General features: G+C 38.6%; 1 protein-coding gene across 5 annotated transcripts in view; it reads left to right on the top strand.

Annotated features, from left to right (window-relative positions):
- The window catches only part of dpyd (dihydropyrimidine dehydrogenase), a 668284-nt gene that overhangs the window by 10319 nt on the left and 637796 nt on the right, over window positions 1-20169 (top strand). The window contains exon 1 of one of the 5 annotated variants that reach the window (XM_062977980.1): window positions 10037-10056. The exons of the other annotated variants lie outside the window; for them this stretch is intronic. The gene's annotated coding sequence lies outside the window, so the exon portion shown is untranslated. Of the gene's footprint in view, window positions 1-10036; window positions 10057-20169 lie in introns of those variants that run through there. 5 annotated transcript variants of the gene reach the window in all.

Genomic DNA, 20169 nt, shown 5'->3' with positions numbered 1-20169 from the left:
GAGCTTAGTCCAGGAGATCCTTAAAAGAAGCACCATTCTCTGTGCTGTGGTGCCACTTCTTGGCTTTTTGAATACCTGGGAAGAGAAATGGTGTCATTGGTCAGGGTTTGCAGCCAAAAACCTGTCCTCAACTAATATATGAGATCGACTGATACATGAGTCGATACAGTAATCTTTGAGATCAACTTGGTGACCCATGAATTAGATAATTCATTCTGAACTTTTAATTGTTTACCACTGCCCTAGTCCAGTGTCATACTTTGTAGCATGTGACCTCACAAAAAGTCATTTGGATCAAATTATTAACTTTCCCATGGAAGGAAGTAATTAAATTAAAATGCCATAATTAAAATTATGTACTGCAAAACATTTTTTAAAAAAGAGGCACACAACCAGAAATTGATGTGTTTCTTGTAGATCATCTATACACATAATAAACATGAAAAATGTGTATGTGTGTATGTGGCAGAGATGTCCACTTACACAGACAAACTCCTACCTCCACAAACAGCTATAGTTCCCATTGAGCAGGAAACATCAGTGGCCCTCCCTCCACTGACATGCAGGTTATAGTGAGCACCATTATCATGTAGTCCAAATTCTGCCAGTGTCCTCCACAGACACCATTCTGCCCACCATCCAAATGTAGGCTTTCATGCTGGGACAATATCATCCTAGATACTTTGTTTTTCCTCCAGAATTGACATCCCAGGGTTCCTTAATTTGCATGACCCTGCCCACTGCCTCTCCCTTAGCCCTTTCCTATGGCACACAGTAACAGAGAAATGGATCAGCAATTGAACTAGAGGTTTGGGGAGATTTCACCATGATTTATAGAAGTTATAGTTCTACCTACATCCGGAGAGCACTGTTAACCCAACCAATGATGGATCTAGACCAAACTTGCAGTGGATGATAGAACTTCACTAATACTTGGCACAGAGAAGCCCCATGACCAATTGAACATACCGCAGGTGTTAATGCAAATGGACCTTGATTCTGGGAGTTGTAGTTCATCTATATCCAGCGATACTGTGACTTCCACCAACAATGGACCGGACCCAAACTTGACACAAAGAACCTCATGATCAACAATATACTGTAGGGGTTAGTGGAAATGGACCTTGGTTTTGGGAGTTGTAGTTCACCTGCATCCAGAGAAACAGTGACCCCCAGCAATAATGAGTTGGGACCACACTTGGCACCTATAAGCCCCATGACCATCTGAACATAATGCAGGACTTTAGGGGAATGCACTTTGGTTTTGGGAGTTGTAATTCACCTGCATCCAGATAACACTGAACCGAGCTGACATCAGATCTGGACCAAACTTGGCACACAGACCCAACATGGCCAACTGCGCATACAGGCCTGGTTTGGGGGTGATTGACCTTGGATCTGGGAGTTGTAGTTTATTTATTTATTTATTTACAGTATTTATATTCTGCCCTTCTCAACCCGAAGGGGACTCAGGGTGGATCACAATGTACATATACATGGCAAACATTCAATACAATTAGACAAATGACATATATAGACAACTACATATAGACAGACACAGAGACAATTTAACATTCCAGCTTCTCACTTCATGAGGGTATGCTCAATGCTGGCCACAGGGGGCGCTGCTGCTTCATCATCCACTGTGACACCGAGTCCTTCCTTGATCGAGTACTTCCTCATCTTCCGCACACTACTGGAGATTTTACGGCGTCTTAAATTAGTTGAATTAGCCTCCCTGGATAAGCAGTACCTAAATTCCTACTTGACAGATGCAACTGTCTTTCGGCTGCATAGGTCAGCAGCAAGCTGGACTATTAATGGCCAGGAGCTTATCCTGACGCAGGCTGGCTTCGAACTCATGACCTCTCGGTCAGTAGTGATTTATTGCAGCTGGCTACTAACCAGCTGCGCTATAGCCCGGTCCTTAGTTCACCCATATCCAGAGAGCCCTGAACCCAGCTGAAGACTGATCTGGACCAAACTTGGCATACAGACCCAACATGGCCAACTGCGAATACTGGCAGGGTTTGGGGATAATTGCCCTGGGAAGCTGAAACTTGTAGTTCACCCTTATCCAGACAGCACTGAACCCAGCCAACGAAGGATCTGGACCAAGCTTAAGTGATATTACCTAACATCCTAAAACAAACAATGCCTTCTCCTAATAACCCGGGCATTGCCGGGTCCCCAAGCTAGTTTAAAATAATACTTGGCATATTTGGTTTGGGAATTTTATCTTTCTATTTTCCAATAGCTATAAAACAATTTAAAAATCTACAATTCCTAAATGAAATGTTTCATTGATAGCTGTTCCTCCATAGAGATCCCCTCTTTCCCCTTTCCCATCCATCAATGTGTTCAAGTGAATATCTATTATCCTTTTTTCTGAATTGCTGTTTCTTTACAAATCCAGTGGGTTTTGACCTCTGAAAACAAGTGGATAGGTTTAAATGATTAAAGCCAAACTACTTTTCATTGAACTTTGACATACAAACCACGAATATAATAGCTCTATTGGGCCCACTTTTTGATAGATTTTTTTTTTAAAAAAAACCCCAGATCTTTTATTATCTTTTATTATCAGGTTTTAGAAGTGTCTTGCCAGGACTTGATTTCTGTACTATGCCATTTAGGATTCATTTCCCTTTGTCGATGACTTCATTCATTTGATTGTAACATATGATGGCTGAGTTTGTTACTTTTCTATCTTGTGGTCTGTGTCTTAGACTTCTTCTGTTTCCAAAAATTCTGTCTCTCTCCCTCGCTCCCCCTCTCAGATTTAGACCAGATATATGGATAATGTGTCATCCCCAAGGTAGTTTGGAAAAAGACTGTACAGATTGCTTCAACTTTTTGGCAATTTTTCTCCTGTCATAGGTAGTTTGCTTTCCTCTATGGTGACACATTTTCATTAAGTCCTTGATCCAAGATGACCCTGTGAGAGCTCTTTTATTCATTGTAAGGCAGTCTTTCCTGGCTAACAACACAGGGCTTTTTCATAGCACCCCCCCTTTTTTTCTTTTCTTTTCAGTGGGTTCTTTGCTAAGTTCCATATTCTGGATAAATTCTATTGTTGACCATCTTTCCCATTGTAACAACAGTTTCTGCTATATGTAGCTGGAAAGACTACTGGGATTGCTGGTTATGATTGCAGTTCAAGGAGAACTACTCCAATTGCCAGCTTCAGACTTTGTTTGGTTGCCAGCTCCAGGTGTTCCCTTTACAATCCCAAAGAACTAAAGTGTGGTTGCTGTCTTCTTTTTAGCTTCTGAATATGTCTTTTGTCTGCTTCTCCAGCATCCTTGATGAAAGGACAGTGATGAATGTAAAAATAAAACAAATGTTTTGCTAGCTGTTGGAGTTGTCTTTAAACAGTGAATATTTCTTCTCTTTGCAAACAGAGCAGCCTATGCAATATAAATGGATAATACCTATGTTTGCACAGATCCTACATGGGATACATTGCTGAAGAGCCTTTTCTCCATATATAAGCTCTTTTCCATAATACGTCTTGTTAGTGTTAAATGCTATGAATTTTCCCATGGGACAGCTACTTCCAAACAGCCAGTTTCTTTGTGAAATGTATCATGCAATGTGGCCATGTCACCTTCTCCTGCATATTTAAAGGTATATTCCTGTTCCCTGTTTCATCCAGACAGCTGTTCGTTCTCAAACATATTTCATGCTGTTCTCCTTTCTCACATTGTTTTCTGGTCATTCCTCTCAGCAGTCAGTTAATATTCTTTGGTTGCTGAACACCCTGGGTATTCACTAACTGTTCTGGTTGTTCTACTCTTTGCATTTATTCTACTTCTAAATATTTGACATTACCTAAATGTCTTCATGGATGGTATCTTTTTCTCTATGAAAACTATGATGTTTGTGGAAATTGAACATCAGGAATCTAGGGTATGATCATTCTATATGCTAAAATACAGTATACTTTCAGTTACTGGAACTCATATAGATGCAATATAAATGTTTCTGGTTGCTTGAGAGTTACTATTAAAAATAGGCCTAAGTAAAACTATATGCCATACTATACCATAAACTCTGTATTGACTTGATATTGAAATAAAGTGATTAAAAGCAATTAAAGACTAAGGCCCCTTCTACATTGTCCTTATATCCCAGGATCTGGTCCCAGATTATTTGTTTATTCCAGATGATATGGCAGTGGAGATTCATATAATCCAGTTCAAAGCAGATAACCTGGGATCAAATCCTGGGATATAAGGACAGAATAGAAGAGGACAAAGACAAACTCAACTTCATGTAACACACTTTTGCCATTTCATTATTTTTTGTTTTTTTAAAATAGAATTTTTCCATTATTTTTGTGAAAAAAAATTTAACTGTTCAAAAATTCTGTTTTCTGCACATACAAATGCATATTCTGTCAAATATTTTGAGAGCCAGTATAGTGCAGTGGATTAAATGTTGAATTGTGACTGATACAGTTCCATTTCTGCACATGGAAACCCAGGCTGGATCTACACTGCCCTATATCCCAGGATCTGATCCTAGATTATCTTTTTATCCCAGATTATCTGGCAATGTAGACTCCTGTAATCCAGTTCAAAGCAGATAATCAGGGATCAGATTCTGGGATACAGGGCAGTGTAGATCCAGCCCCATGTGGCTGAGTCACATGCTCTCAGCCCCAGAAAATCCTGCAATAGTTTAACCTTAGGTGTGCCATAACTTGTTATTGTCTTGTTGCAATGTCGTTGATTTTATTGGGATATGTTTTAATCTATGTTTGGTTTTAGTCTTTGTTGGATTGCGCTTGTCTCCATGTAAGCCATCCTGAGTTCCTTCGGGGAGATGGAGGCGGGATATAAAAATAAAGTTATAGATTTTATATTATATATTAAAGGCATACAATGGCAAAATATATATTCATAATTCTGCAGCTGAACTGCAAATAGTCTTCAAAAGCAGTAGTTATGTGTTGCTTCATTTGAAAAGAAAATTAGCAAAGAATTACATCCCAAAATTGCAGCATGTTTAGACTCTTAACATGTTTCCATATTCAATATGCACACACTATAATGAGCAGTGAGCTGGGGACTTGGCTTCAATTCCCAACAGCACCTGAAGCCACTCCGAGTGGCTTTGGTGAGTGGCTTATTCTCAGCTTTATTTCTTAATCTGTGAAATGTGAGTAACAGAGGCTTATCTCCTAGCATTGTTATAAGGATGAGTAAGATAAAAAAACAAAATAGGATATAATAACAGCTTTGGAAAAAAATTAAGCTACTTTGCCATTAAAGTTGTTTGTAGATAATGTGACAAGTGACACTGTGGAAGTGAAAAAACAGTCTTGCAGCACGATGGACAGCAACCACTGCAGGCTGGAGCACAGACTAGCAGCTTTGAGGAAACTAGATGCAAACACAGCCTTCTCTTCCCTAATTCCTCTAAAGTGGAAAGCAGTACTAAGACTCATTGTGAAAAACGTGTATGCTGATGTATTTTATAAACCATTCATTCACTGCAATGTGCCTTTCTCTTGTGTCAAAGTGAAACACTGTTTGGATGAGAGATCTTGTGTTCACCACAACTTGCTAGCTCCTTCCATATACTTTCTCCTAGTGTAAGACTGTTAGAAGGCATTCTGAGATGATCTTATTTATAGGTCTGGTTTGAAAAGTGGACTACCTGGTAAACCAAAGGTTGGGAACCACAGGGCTTCTTTTATGCATGGATGGAGAACTTGTACATTCAGCACTAGTTGAAAGCATCTGCATAGAGTGGCTTCTTCTTAATCTGAATCACTGAATTGATTTATGAAAGTGGGCATAATGTTAATATCACTTCTGTTAGATGTTTCTACTTGATTTATTCGTGCCTTTTATGCTTATTAAAACTTTTGTTATGCATCTAGTATCAGTATTACACAGTAGTGACATGGGGCTCTCCAAAAGTTGTCAAACAGACCAAGCAGCCCCATCAAGGATAAGCAGTGGTGAGGGATCCTAGGAGTTGGGGTCCAACAAGATTAGACAGGCTGAATCTTGTAATACATTATTTTAATATCAAGAATTGCAATTACAAAATGTAGCAGTGTGCTAGATTGCCATCACTTTATTTTCTGTAAATCGCTCTGAGCATAACAATTTGTGCAAAATGTACTATATGAGCAGACTGACAGGCTATGGCTTTACAGTTACTGATTTAAACAATATTTTGATTTTAATTTAAATGAATGACAAACAACTCAACCTCCTGGAACCTCCAATTTTTTTGATGTCTCTTAGCTTGTAATGTTATTTTGAGGCTGAAAGAAGTATAATAAAGGCATTTGTTCAAAGATATGCATTAGTCATGGATCACAAGAGTCATGGGACTGATCACAAAGGAATTTTTTTGCTATATTTGGTCCATTATGTTCATTCTTTGAGGTGCACTGTTTCAACCTCAAGGAATGTTTACTGTAGAAAAAAATGAATGGTTCTAACAGCATTTGAAGTGTTATTTGATTAGAAAGCCACATGTCAGATCACATTTTTCTCTGTGCGTGTCATTTTTGAGTTGACAGACCATCCCATCTTCTTCTCCTCACTATTCTCTTCGAAGAATTATCCATATACAGTAGAGTCTCACTTATCCAAGCTAAACGGGCCGGCAGAAGTTTGGATAAGCGAATATCTTGGATAATAAGGAGGGATTAAGGAAAAGCCTATTAAACATCAAATTAGGTTATGATTTTTACAAATTAAGCACCAAAACATCATGTTATACAACACATTTGACAGAAAAAGTAGTTCAATACACAGTAATGTTATGTTGTAATTACTATATTTATGAATTTAGCACCAAAACATCATGATATATTGAAAACATTGACTACAAAAATGGCTTGGATAATCCAGAAGCTTGAATAAGCGAGGCTTGGATAAGTGAGACTCTATTGTAATTAGAAATTGCCTGAATATCATCTGGTGCAGACTTCCCAACCTGGTGACTTCCAGAATTTTTATTTGAATAAATCCCAGAATTTCAAAGCATTGGCTATGATATCTAGGACAGATGGAATGTAATAATCTAACACATCTACTGGACCCTAGGTTGGGGAAAGCTGATCCTGTTTCACCATGTGTTTCACAGGAAATGTCCTCACAATTCATATCCATATTACCTATTTATATCACTTTGCAAAGCTGATGCTCTATAGAAGGTCTGAAAAATCTGTGGCTCCTCAAGATTTTGGACTTCAGCTCTCAGAATTTTTGACTATTGGACGAGCTGGCTAAAACTCCTTGGAGTTGGAGGTTCAAATACCTGGAGGGCCACAGAGTGTGCAGGTCTACTAAACTATTAACACGGTAAATGATTTTAAATGTAGAGAGCAAAAGTCACTCTTTGCTATGATTTTTAGCACTGAATATGTTTTTAGTGGATTTTAACTGTCAATTTTAATACTGTTATGTTTAATTCTGTTTTAATGTTTGCATATTTATATATCTTAAATTATATGGTCATATTTTTAATTGTAAGCCTCTATGAGTCTCTTTCAGGAGAGATGATGATGATGATGATGATTATTATTATTATAAGTTAATACATTTAAAATACAATGCAGAGCAGAAGAGAAAACTGGCAAAAGAATGCTCTCCATGGGAAAATTGAGAGCAAAATTGACAAGGAAAAAACATAGATGTGGCTCACAAATGGAACTTTGAAAAAGTAGACTGAGGGCCTGATTCTTGCAGCCCAAAAACAAGCAATTAGAACAAATACAATTAAAGCCAGAATTTAAAAGTTGACTACAAATTCCAAGTGTAGACTCTGTAAGGAAGCAGATGAAATGATGGATCACATACTCAGCTGCTGCAAGAAGATTGCACAGACAGACTATAAGCAGAGGCATAATACCATTGCACAGATGACCCATCGGAACTTGTGACACAAATACCATCTGCCTGTGACAAAAAAAAGCCTTAAAAGGTTACAGAAAATGAAGACATAAAACTACTCTGGGTCTTCCGAATTCAGACTGACAAGAGTTCTGGAGCACAATACTCCTGACCTCATGATCGTGGGAAAAAAACAAAGTATGAATTGTCGATGTTGCAATCCTAGACGACAGCAGGATTGATGAGAAGCAACTGGAAAAGCTTACACAATACAAGGATGTAAAGACTGAACTGCAGAGACTCTGGCACAAGCCAGTAAAGGTGGTCCCAGTGGTGATTGGCACACTGGGTACAGTGCTACTGCCTAAGACCTTGGCCAGCACTTAAAAACAATAAATGCTGACAAAATTACCATCTGTCAGCTGAAAAAGGCCACCCTACTTGGATCTGCACCCATTATTCACTGATACATCACATATTCCTAGACACTTGGAAAGTGTTTGACATGTGATCCAATAGAAAAGCCAGTATAGTGATCTTGTTTGCTGTGTACTAATTTTGTGTATCTAATAACAACAATATTTATTTATTTATACCCTGATTTTTCTCTCCATAAGGAGCCGCAAAGCTGCTCTAATTCTAGTATGCATCATTAGGGCCATAGTGCCCATATCAAGGAACGTAGTAATCTTCTTCTGTTTATGTCAGATCTCCGCTGGAATATAGTTGTTTGTGTCCACTTTCATTTGAAAGAAGAATGGATAAGAATGTAAGGTGGTAGTAATCCGAGGAGTGATTTCAGAGTCAGACCTCGAGACAGAATGGCAAGTGGCTAAGTCAACATAAATCGTACCAGAGTTTGGCCATTTGGATTAATGCAGAAGGCATTAAATCTTATAAGCATTTCTTTACTTCCCTGGCAGTAAAACAAACACATAGTGATTTGATGCTCTTTTATGAATCCCAAATTCTGTCACCTGAGGTAGCTGTGCCATTCTTCCTGATGAAGAGCCTGCTTTGAATGATGGATCCATCACGAGGAGGTAGTCTTAAGTGCATCCCTTTGGCAGTGTTGCTCACAAGAGAAACAAAACTGAAACTGAATTAGCTCATTGAATGTCCATGTCAGGGTTGTGAGTTGCTTGCAGTTGTTTGCTAAAAGATGGTGGCCTTCTTCATATCTTTGGGGTGTGCATGTTTGCCCCCGTGCCAAGTCATCCAGCCTTTGGGTTCTTTGCTGTGAAGCAATGGCAGGCAAAATCCCTCCCTGGCCGTCTCTCTGGGAAGGCTGCAGTGTTTGAATAGGCTCCGAGTCAAATGTATTTTCCCCATCATTGTGACAAATCAAATAACCTTCATGTTTGTTGATCACCCCAGGGGTTGGTATTTTATGCAAATGGTGTCTTGTTCTTGGGCCCCAGCCATCCTGGGTTGCACATAGGATATTTCAGTATCTTTCCTCAAAACGATGAGGGAGAAAATGAGCTGGCTTTGTTTGTTTAACCCTTCAGAGCAGCAGTAGGATGGCAGAGTTCAAAACAAAAGCCCCCACCCCCAATTTCACGGTTGCCTAGCAACCACCCTCCCCTTTATTAGCATAGAGTTTAATACCTTTTTATTACAGGACTAAGCCGTGTTCTTGTGCAGCCCAGTGTTAGGCTTGGCACACATTTGAATTGGCAAAAAATGAGAAAGAACGTGTGACTGAAAATACCACAAAACAACCTTCTTTGCTTTAAAAGGCATCCACACATACGCTGAGCAGTGAGAAGAATCCATGGCTGCCTTTTCATTTCTTGCTGTTTGTCTTTAACTGACAGCGAACTTTGCTACTTTGGCATGCCAGCTGAGATAATTTGGAGGCATAAAACGAAGGCTCTAACTGACCCCCTGCCCTGTCCAGGTTGGCGATATACACATGTTTCTCTCTCTGGGTAGACTGAGAAATTCTTTGTGGTCAGTCAGTTGGCTCATAATTTGTGGAACTGTCTTTTCCTCAAGATTGGTGGTGACTCTTATAGGAAAGCCTTGGATATATTTGTTTTCAAATGCTCAGCATCCAATATATCCTGACATTAAAGTGAAAGGGTAGTTGGAGGCAGGCTTTGGATCTGCTGGGGCTCCTGCAAGGAAAAGGCAGATTTCAGAAGAACAATGGAAGTTGCTTCAGGCTATAAGTAAACAAGAGAAGGTAGGCTGAGGAAAGCTGAGCACCAGGAAGTCCCGCCGACTCTATCTGTTCTGGGTAGTTGGTTGGGAAATATATTGGAGGCTACCTGGAGAATGTATTGTCAAAGGCTTTCATGGCCGGAATCACTGGGTTGCTGTGAGTCTTTCAGGCTGTATGGCCATGTTCCAGGAGGTTTCTTTCTTGATGTTTCGCCCACATCTGTGGCAGGCACCCTCAGAGGTTGTGAGGTATGTTGGAAACTAGAAAAGGGAGGTTTACATAAACCTCCCATGCCTAGTTTCCAACATACCTCGTAACCTCTGAGGATGCCTGCCATAGATGTGGGCGAAACGTCAGGAGAGAAGGCTTCTGGAACATACTTGGAGAAGCTGAAGGCTGCTGAGACGACATTGTGGGATGTACAGATAGGAAAAAAGAGACAAAAAGATCCTAATCTGGTTTATGAAAACAAGATAATGATGATGATGATGATGATGATGATGATGATGCAGTGATCCTTCAGTATACAATGGAATTTGGTTTCAGTACCCTCTTTGGATGCCAAAATTAGTGATCGACAATTTCCACCACAGACAGTCCCCAAGTTACAAACAAGATAAATTCTGTAGGGTTTGTTCTTAGGTTGAATTTTTATGTCAGCTGGAACAGGTATATTTTAAAATTGTCACTCCAGCCTTCTGAGGGATGGAAATAGATAGATAGATAGATAGATAGATAGATAGATAGATAGATAGATAGATGTATAGTAAAGGTAAAGGTTTTCCCCTGACATTAAGTCTAATTGTGTCCGACTCAGAGGGTTGGTGCTCATCTCAATTTCTATGCCAAAGAGCCGGCGTTGTCCATAGACACCTTCAAGGTAAGTGGCTGGCATGACTGCATAGAGTGCTGAGATATAAACACACACACACATATATGCATGCATGCATAGCATAGGGAAGGCTTAACACCCCTGTGCTGTTTGATTTGCTGCCTGTACCTACTGGACATAAATTATTGGAAAATAACTGCACCCAGTCTCTGGGCACATATCCTTTTGGCAAATGTGACTCTCCATGAATATGTGGAGACTACCTTTTGAAAACAATTGGTCAACAAAAGCATGACCTTGTTAGAAGCCAACTCTTTGAACAAGTGATATTCACAAAAAGTAATGTATTGGCACACTCAGTAATAACAAAAACAAAGTCTTCTTTAAAAAATAACATATCTTGTTTACTCTTGCATTAATTCACCATACAGGGACATTTCTTATTGAAGTTCAGATACAGATAGGATGTAGCTTCTCTGTGTTGTTTACACAGGGAATCATTCCTAATCAATAGTCCATAGTCTTTAGGTATACTTGTACTCACTGAAGTCCATAAGCATACCTCTATATTGAAATGTCTAAGCTGCAACATGTATCCACCTCCATTGAGATCTGATGCAAAACTGAATATAAAATGGAGTTCTGAGTCTGAACATGCTCAATTCAATCACATCTAACCCCTCCCACACTAAAGAGGTAAGTCAAACTGGCAAATCAACATACACATACAATACATGCTATATATATATATATGGGCCCCTGGTAGCACAGTGCATTAAAGCACTGAGCAGCTGAACTTGTTGACCAAAAGGTGCCAGGTTAAAATCCCGGGAGCAGAATGAGCACCCTCTGTTAGTCCCAGCTCCTGCCAACCTAGCAGTTCGAAAACATGCCAATGTGAGTAGATCAATAGGTATCGCTCCGGTGGGAAGGTAATGGCGCTCCATGCAGTCATGCCGGCCACATGATCTTGGAGGTTTCTACGGACAACACCGGCTCTTCGGCTTAGAAATGGAGATGAACACCAACCCCCAGAGTCGGTCACGACTGGACTTAACATCAGGGGAAAACCTTTACCATACACACACACACACACACACACACACACACACACATATACATATATACATACATACATACACACACAGTGAGAGGCTTGGAAGGCTGCTATTTCCAAAAGTGCCCCTGTTAAGAAGATTTCACCCCACTTTCTGTCGCTATGGATTTTGAAAAAAAAAAAAGGCTTGTTGTGAAAACAAGAATTGGTGATAAAGCTTCAGTGGCAACACCTTTTCCACATAATAACTCTTTCAGGAGTGAATTTCCCTTCCGAGGGATAGATTTCTTTAACTTCTTGTTGCTTCAGCTCTGTATTTAATTATGGGTCATATGTAAGTAAGATGTTTGTCATTTGTGGACTGCCTTTATATGCAATGGCACTTAAAATGTGGTCCCTTATATAAAATGGTAAAATAAAGGTTTACTTTTTGAAATTATTTTGGGAATGAAGGAATATTTTGAGCCATGGGTGGTTAAATCCATGGATGCAGAAGGCTGGCTCTAACAGCAGTATAGGCAGTCCCCGAGTTACAACAGCTAACTAACAAATAACTCATAGTTAAGAATGGGGCTGAGACAACAGAAAGTGAGAGAAATCTACCCCGCGGAAGGGAAATTCACTCCAGGAAGAGGTATTATGGAGAAAAGGTGTCTTCACTAAAGCTTTATAATCATTCCTTGTTCCATAAATAAGCCAAATTTTTTCAAAATTCAGTGATCACAGGAACAGAAAGTGAGGTGAAATTTTCTGAACGGGGGCAAAGATGGCAAAACAAACACCACAGGGATGTTAATTCTTCTTTATGCTGTCCAAAGGATGTGTGTGCGTGTCTGTCTGTCTGTCTGTCTGTCTAGAGTTACACTTTAAAATGTACCTGTTTTGACTTACAAATTAAAATTAAAAGCAAATGTACAGACCCTATCTTGTTCGTAACCTGGGAACTGCCTGTAGTCATAGTAATAGCTGTAGAGGTGATAAAAACAACAAGAACAACTTTATAACTGCAGACGTGCATGTTAGAATTCAAAAAACATTGGTTAAAAAATCTGCAGGGAAAAGAGAGGTCTGCTGGTAAAATAAGCAGTCATTTATGAGATCATTGGGTGCCCACAGGTATGCTTTCCTCTTTCAGGAATTGTCTTTTAATTAAGTACAAATGCTAGGCAAACACATGTTGAAGTTTGCTTGTAATACAGAGTATACATAAAATTGTATACAAAAATCGTTTCAAGTATAAAATTTGATATGGAGAAAAAACAGTTTTGTCATTATGGTATTTTTCTTAAATTACTTTAAAATATTTTACTACATCCATGCCACAAAATATGTGAGAAAATTGGCAATGGGTGCTGAAGCTGCTAACTGATAAAACTAGTTTTTCCTATCACAGTACTGTAGTCTTTTGCTTTGATTTATTAAAATCATTCATGGAAAACCACTTTGGCAATAATTCCATAATTTTGTTTGTGTAAGAGGATTTATTTATTAATCCTTATGCATTATCTTTAAAAGTAAATCTTGTATTGCTTGAGTTTCGATGTATTTTTTGACCCAAGAGACAATTGCAATATATTGTGTGATACAGTTAGGCTTGAACAAAATATCCATTCTTGTATTTCCTGGTCCCAATGAGAATTCCAATATGTGTCAGAATAAATTTTGATTTCTCCTAAATGCGATAAATCTGCTAATAATCAGGACATATCATTTTTGCTCATTTTGTGGGGACATGGGCGGATGATTGGGGACTATATAAGACTTTTATTAATGATGATGTTAACTCTTTCACTATTTACTCAAGTTTACAAATAGCTATTCATCATAATAATCAAGATGCATGTTCACTGTTGCTTCATTGAATTATAATTCAAAAATATGGGATGTGTCAAAATTACTCCAAAAGCAATCCAGTGAATGGGATGCTGTCGTGTGTTGGTTTTTGATCCTATTTGGAATTCTGTACATACCATATGGCTGAAGTTTGAGGAAATGGCATGTCGCTGTTTCTGTTACAATGCTGCAGAATGCATATATTGCAGCTATAATTCTAGCAAAGTATGGTTGTGGAAAAGAAAATAACTTTTTTGCTGCATGCGGGTTTAAAAACTTTTTTTGCAGTTTGGTGTATTTTATCACTCATGATCCGTTTCCTCATTTGGAGAGGGATGCATACATGGCTAATTATATCCTGTTTATCTGGTATGCTTAGAACATTTGAGAAAAACCTTTTCCAACTGCTTTGTGCTAGAAAAGCCACATCTATGAGGTGGCCTTGTGCTGTTTCTGTCCCTGTCCAAAGCTAAGTTTGAGAAATGTTACCACTTTCATGAGACTTTTGAATATGAAAAGAGACATGGAGGATGGGAGAGTTTTTCCTGTTCCAAGGCCCAGTGTGAGATTAAAAACAGGGGTATTTCTGATCCATATCAGTTTTTGATGTGTTCCTCACTCCTAGGGTGCATTTAATGGAGCTTGACACCACTTTAACTGCCATGGCTCAATGCTATGGGGTCATGGGAGTTATAGTGCATCACCAAACTACAGCTTCCATTATTCCATAGCATTGAGCCATGACTGTCAAAATGGTTTCAAGCTGCATTCAGTCTACAGTGTAGATGCATGCTTAGATTCATTCTGTTTATTTGCGGTGGCACAGTGGGTTAAACCCTTGTTCCTGCAGGGCTGATGACTTGAAGGTTGGGTTGCTGACCTGAAGATTGCCAGTTCAAATCCAACCCGGGGAGAGTGTGGATGAGCCCCCTTCTGTCAGCTCCAACTCCATGTGGGGACATAAGAGAAGCCTCCCACAAGGATGGTAAAAACATCAAAACATCCGGGCATCCCCTGGCCAACATCCTTGCAGATGGCCAATTCTCTCACACCAGAAGCGCCTTGCAGTTTCTCAAGTCGCTCCTGACATGAAAAAAATGGTGCATACTCTTAAAATTACATATTTTGGAATACACTTTGATATGGTTTTCTGGAGCTACACAGTACTTTTTTACAGTTTTAGACATTGGATATTTCATTTGTTGCCTGTCAGTTCTGCCACCACAGTTGCCTTCTGCAGAGAACTTGTTTTAACAAAGCTGCTGTAATTTTTGGACTTGTAGTCCAAGAGTAGTATTTTTCTCTCCAGATCTGGCAACACTTTTTTATAATAATAATAACAACAATAACAACTACTACTACTACTACTACTACTTTATTTTTATATCCTGCCTCCATCTCCCCAAAGAGACTTGGGGCGGCTTACATGGGGACAAGACTGATCCAACAAAAATTAAAACCAAATATAGATTAAAACATCAATAAAATCAACGACATTACAACAAGACAATAACATAAAACAGCATCAACAGCAGCCAATAGTCTGAGCAGTAATGGGTACTGAAATGGGTATTTTGTCTTGTACTATCACATATCATTGTTTACTCTATCTGTTTGCTCTTTTCCACTCTGTTTGTCTTCTTTCCCCTTTTCTTTTTGAGAAAATCTAAATAGCAAAAACACTGCTGCTGTAACTCATCTGAGGTCAGGGTGATTCCAGGTTGAAGCACAATGACAAACCATGCTGATTTCATAGATAAAAAGAGTTTGGAAAGGTTACTTGTATCAAAAGTCTTAGTTTATGTAAATGAGCACTTTCTAAATGTTCTGATATATTCAGACATTGCTCATTTGGCCTCCCAACACTGTGCTTAAGAATAAGCATTTTTTTCAATAAAATTGCATTTATTTAAGCCTTCCTATTTATAATGGAATAAACCTCATTTTATGTTAATAGAATTGTTATGCAAAGCTCACCATCATATAGCTAATATTTCTCTCACACTTGTACACACATAGTCAGTGCTCATTTGTATTCATAAGGTTTATATCCTATAATTGCTAAATACTGGAAAAACAAGGAAATTACCTTTTTGTTTCCCAGAGGCAGACCATGTGCTTCGTTGCTGATCTATGGTCCTTATGACATTTTGAACAGAGTGTATTCTGAGCTGTCATGCAATGCAATGGTAAAGCATTTAAAGATTACAGTCTGATGAACCTAGAAAGAGATCAAAAATTGGTTATAGCTTCTTAATTTTTTCAATTGACCTGGACCATGTTGTTCCTTTTGCTTCCTTTTCCAGAAATCTTCTTATAATGCTATCACTTAAAGTAAGTACATTTATCGGTTTCCTTTCATTTTTTTTACTTTATTATGGAAATGCTTATTGAATTCACACACGTTCCAAGGCTGTGCATGTGACAGTCCCAGTTCTATACTCTCATGAAAGTTTTCTACCTCAACATAATCCATTGTGATTTCATCTGGAAAAGGGTGACTTCTTTTTTTGAGAAAGTTTTATTTCTGTGCTTCTCATACTGTGCACAGGACTTCAGGGCAGGAAGTGAAAGCCCCAAACAGCAGAATTAGTAAAAGGGGCCCAAACACAGAACAGTTGATTATAACAATTTTGAGATAAGAAGAATAACCAACATCAAAAGAAATTCCTTCCCTCAGAAAATGAGGACTAGAGGCCCTGCTCATCATCATCATCATCATCATCATCATCATCATGAGAAAATTGTGGAATTCAATATAGATTAAACATCTCTTTCAGTCCAAATCCCACAACCTCCCCCCCCCCCCCAAATGTCTATATGGGTGTCTGATATATTACTACCTTTACTTTCTGGTCATTCAATGTACACAAACTTTATTTTGTATACAAAAAATTTAAAATATGGTATATAACGCTATCTCCAGACTATATACAGTAGAGTCTCACTTATCCAAGCCTCGCTTATCCAAGCTTCTGGATTATCCAAGCCATTTTTGTAGTCAATGTTTTCAATATATCATGATATTTTGGTGCTAAATTCGTAAATACAGTAATTACAACATAACATTACTGCATATTGAACTACCTTTTCTGTCAAATTTGTTGTATAACATGATGTTTTGGTGCTTAATTTGTAAAATCGTAACCAAATTTGATGTTTAATAGGCTTTTCCTTAATCCCTCCTTATTATCCAAGATATTCTCTTATCCAAGCTTCTGCCGGCCCATTTAGCTTGGATAAGTGAGACTCTACTGTACATAATTTGTATATGAAATAGAAATGAAATTTGGGTTTTATCCAATCTCCCAGATGTCTCAGAATGTACATATATGAAAATGGCAAGAATCCCAAAATCTGGGAAGGGGGAGGAATCTAATGGTCCCAAGCAATTCAAACAATATGAAAGCTATGCAAGTAATCTTTTACTTCTTTGCCTCTTCTCTTTCACGCCATCCATCTCCATGAAATGTATTGTTGTGTTGCAGAAGGAAATTGCAACACAATGGCTATAGAGCAGGGGTGTCAGGTATAATTTCATCGAGGGCAGCATCAGCCTTATGGTTGCCTTCAACGGGCCATTTATAATTGTAAGATTGTATAAATGTAACTATGTTGCGCTGGAATTGAATGTCTTGTGGGCACATAAAATGAGGTTGTGAGCCAGATTTGACACAGGGGCCTTTTGTTTGACACATGTATAAAGAGAAGAATTGCAGGGCTGGACATTTTCCCCAACACTGCGATTTGAGTCCTGATTGGGTCAGAACACTTTGAGTAAATAAGAATAAATTAATGGAGCTGAGGATAAAAAAGACACCATAACTATCTACCTGGCCTCAAATGTCAACCAAGATACTGCATCACATTGAGCCCTGGATTTGCCACAGATCGTGGTGAATCCAGCAGGGCCAGGTGAGGGAGTGTGGGGAACCAGTTGCCCCATGCACCACATTGCCTGCCTTGCCTCTCACACTATCCCACAGGGGCAGGTGGGATGTCACCACCTGGCTTCACCCTGTTGTTTCCTATGCAACATGAGAAGCCTCCTGTATTGCCACTGTGGCCCCATCCCATGTTTCCACTCCATTTGACTCATGGAGCCCTCCTGGAAGTTTACCTACGTTGTGTAATGGGAACTGGCAGACTCTGTGCTTTAAATGGAGTGGAAGTGTCCTACGATGGGCAATTTTGCCCATCTGATGAGGCAATAGGATTGATAACTGATTTAGCTGTGTCTTGGAGAGGCTACTAGTTGTGCTCACACAGCTAACTGCTCTCCTAAACAGTAGACTGGAAGTGAAACAATACCATGGCATACACTGCAAAAGGGATGACAGAAGTGTTGTCTGTGTACAGCATCACACAATGGAGTGAAATAATTCTTGACTTCAGACAGCTTTCTTAAAGTATTGTCCACTGGTAATTCAAAAACATTTATCCTATCTATGTTCAAGGAGGTGGGCACTACATACAGTTAGGTATATGAAATAATTTTGGTACAGAAGTCAGAGAAATGTGATTTCTTTTCCTCCACTAAATATCTGGATCAGAACTATATCATAACAAATAGGACTTGTGTATTGTGTCTAGCTTTCTGAAGATATGCCTAGTGTTCCAGCATAAGGTGCAGCCTACCATCTTGTACTGGAACACTAGATATTTGATACCTGTGTCATCCACTATCTTATAATCACATAAGTATTTAAACTTGGAATTACACAAATTGATAGCATTGCAGTGATGATGATGATGATGATGATGATGATGTGTGTGTGTGTTTTCATCCCTCTGTGTGTATGTACTGTGTGCCTTCAAGTGATTTCCAACATATAGCAACCCAAAGGCAATTTATTCAGAAAGGAAGCTGAGACAGTGCAGCTTGCTGAATAGATTAATATGGGGTGGCAACATAATGCCACAGTTAGCACTTATTGGTAAACTAGCTATTGTGGCTGGTTTGTTGGTATGTCAGATGACAGAACTTAGTGCATTAGTCTTAAAATTGCCTTCTAAGAAAGCTGCAGTAGTTGGCAAATAAAAACAATGTCACTGAATTTGTTACTGATTAAACTTAAAGCAGCCGTAACTTTAATACTGATTTCATTGTCCTTAGCTTAGAGTGTAGAAGATCATTAATTTTTCACAAGCTAATATGTGAACACTCAAGTCTTCCTTTTTGGTCTTGTTCGAATAAACATTCATAACCTTTTCTAGGACAAGACCTTTAATCTCATGGCATTTTGGATATTAAGTTGGTCAAACTAATAAGACGTAACACAAAGAAAAGCAGTGCATATTGATTTTATTGCTTTTAACTTTCCTAAAATATTGTGAACATTTTAAAAAGGGAGCAAAACATGATAAGATAGCCACTACAGTATTTGATTCTGAAATGTTTCAAATATATTCTATGCTTTTGATGGGAAGAGTTTATGAGGGTAATCTTAAAAAAAAATGCAGTTTATCAAACCAAACATCACAAATGGCACTTTTGTATAAAATCAAGCTATGGTCTCATTTGAAATGTTGAAATCTATACTGTGAGGCAAATGCCTTTTCCATAAAGCTTATACTCAGAGACAAACTAAGGGAAAGCAAGTAACTGAGGCGGCCACCTCAGGCAGCATATTTAATTTGTTGTTTTTTTGTTTCTGTTTTATGCTAGTGATGGATTGTAGCTTCTCCCTACTTGGCCTCAGTCTTACTTTTAGTTAGTTAATACCCAAGCTACTAGTTGAGGTTTTACCAAGATACACTAGGATAAGGGCAAAATACAAAGCCATTGCCCAGTGACTGTTGCCATCTGAAATTATAGCTTTTTGGGTTTAATATTTGACAATAAATAACGAGTTGGCAAAGGATGATTTAAATCTTGCCATAAAGTGGGGGCAGGCTTATTTAGAGCCAAAACCAGGGCCTGAGGCCCTTTCTACATTGCCATATAAAATCCAGATTATTTTCTTTGAACTGGATTATATGGCAGTGTAGACTCAGATAATTCATTTCAAAGCAGATAATGTGGATTATCTGTTTTGATAATCTGGATTATATGGCAGGTCCCGCCAAGGTCCCTTCTAAACTGCCATATAATCCAGATTATGAAGTCAGATAAACCACATTATCTGCTTTGAATTAGATTGTATGAGTCTACACTGCCATATAATCCACTTCTAAGCAGATAATTTCGATTTCATATGGCAGTGTAGAAGGGGCCTGAGACCCATTTATTTGGGAGGAATGAAAGATGATGATGGTGATGGTCAGATGATGTGGTCTTGTCTTGTACATATTGCCAAGTAAACTCATAATTCGCCACCCCTTTATCTACACCAGTATTTTGGTTGGTCTCTCCTCCTTGCCATTTCTGAATTGACATTTGTAAGGTAGCCCATGAAGTCATAGAAAAAGA

Source organism: Anolis carolinensis, chromosome 4 (assembly GCF_035594765.1).
Source record: "Anolis carolinensis isolate JA03-04 chromosome 4, rAnoCar3.1.pri, whole genome shotgun sequence".
Lineage (NCBI taxonomy): Eukaryota > Metazoa > Chordata > Lepidosauria > Squamata > Dactyloidae > Anolis > Anolis carolinensis.
Note: the sequence above shows the minus strand (reverse complement) of the source record. Positions and strands in the feature narration are given on the sequence as shown.